The 1,113-nt window shown below is 52.1% G+C and overlaps 1 long non-coding RNA gene across 5 annotated transcripts; it reads left to right on the top strand.

Annotated features, from left to right (window-relative positions):
* Positions 1 to 6: 6 nt before the first annotated feature.
* Positions 7 to 1,107, top strand: LOC105888456. Of its 5 annotated transcripts, none has more exons than XR_002771584.1 (4): positions 7 to 73; positions 268 to 309; positions 405 to 496; positions 784 to 1,107. It is a non-coding gene; the product is annotated as an uncharacterized LOC105888456 (long non-coding RNA). The 5 variants fall into 5 exon arrangements; XR_002771580.1 differs by having other exon boundaries at positions 405 to 719; positions 769 to 1,107; XR_002771583.1 differs by lacking the exon at positions 405 to 496 and adding an exon at positions 546 to 719 and having other exon boundaries at positions 268 to 316; positions 769 to 1,107.
* Positions 1,108 to 1,113: the final 6 nt, after the last annotated feature.

The raw sequence follows: 1,113 nt of genomic DNA, 5'->3' as shown, positions 1-1,113 counted from the left end.
AAGTAGGAAAGAAACTGGTATGAGGTTCTAGATCTTTCCATGTCTGAGGAGGTGGGCAAGGCACAGGTATGAGGTTCTGGATCTTTCCCTGTCTGAGGAGGTAGACAAGGCACAGGTATGAGGTTCTGGATCTTTCCATGTCTGAGGGGGGGCAAGGCACAGGTACAAGGTTCTGAGTCTGCCATTATCTGGGGAAGTGGGAACGATACTGGTATGAGGTTCTGGATCTTTCCATGCCTGAGGAGGTAGGCAAGGCATAGATACGAGGTTCTGGGTCTACCAGTGTCTGAGGAAGTGGGCAAGGCACAGGTATGAGGTTCTGGATCTTTCCATGTTGAGGAGGTGCACAGGCAAGGCACAGGTATGGAGTTCTGGGTCTGCCAGTGTCTGAGGAGGTATACAAGGTATGAGGTTCTGGATCTTCCCATGTTCGAGGAGGTGGGCAAGGCATAGGTAGGAGGGTCTGCCAGTGTCTGAGGAGGTCAGCAAGGCACAGGTATGAGGTTCTGGGTCTGCCTGTGTCTCAAGAAGTAGGTAAGGGACAGGTTCTGAATCTTTCCATATGTGAGGAGGTGGGTAAGGCACAGATATGAGGTTCTGGGTCTGCTAGTATCTAAGGAAGTGGGTAAGGGACAGGTATGAGGTTCTGGGTCTGCTAGTATCTAAGGAGGGAGGCAAAGCACAGGTGTGAGGTTCTGGATCTTTCCGTGTCTGAGGAGGTGGGCAAGACCCAGGTATGAAGTTCTGAGTCTGCCAATGTCTGAGGAGGTGGGCAAGGAACAGGTATGAGGATCTGGATCTTTCCATGTCTGAGGAGGTGGGCAAGGCCCAGGTATGAAGTTCTGAGTCTGCCAGTGTCTGAGGAGGTGGGCAAGAAACAGGTATGAGGTTCTGGATCTTTCTGTGTCTGAGGAGGTGGGCAAGGCACAGGTATGAGGTTCTGAGTCTGCCAGTGTCTGAGGAAGTGGGTAAGGCACAGGTATGAGGTTCTGGGTCTTTCAGTGTCTGAGGAGGTGGACAAGGCACAGGTATGAGGTTCTGAGTCTGCCAGTGTCTGAGGAGGTGGGCAAGGCACAGGTAGGAGGTTCTGGATCTTTCTATGTCTGAGGAGGT

The sequence above is a fragment of the Otolemur garnettii genome, unplaced genomic scaffold, assembly GCF_000181295.1.
Source record: "Otolemur garnettii isolate 467f Iridium unplaced genomic scaffold, OtoGar3 scaffold06480, whole genome shotgun sequence".
Taxonomy (NCBI): domain Eukaryota; kingdom Metazoa; phylum Chordata; class Mammalia; order Primates; family Galagidae; genus Otolemur; species Otolemur garnettii.
Note: the sequence above shows the minus strand (reverse complement) of the source record. Positions and strands in the feature narration are given on the sequence as shown.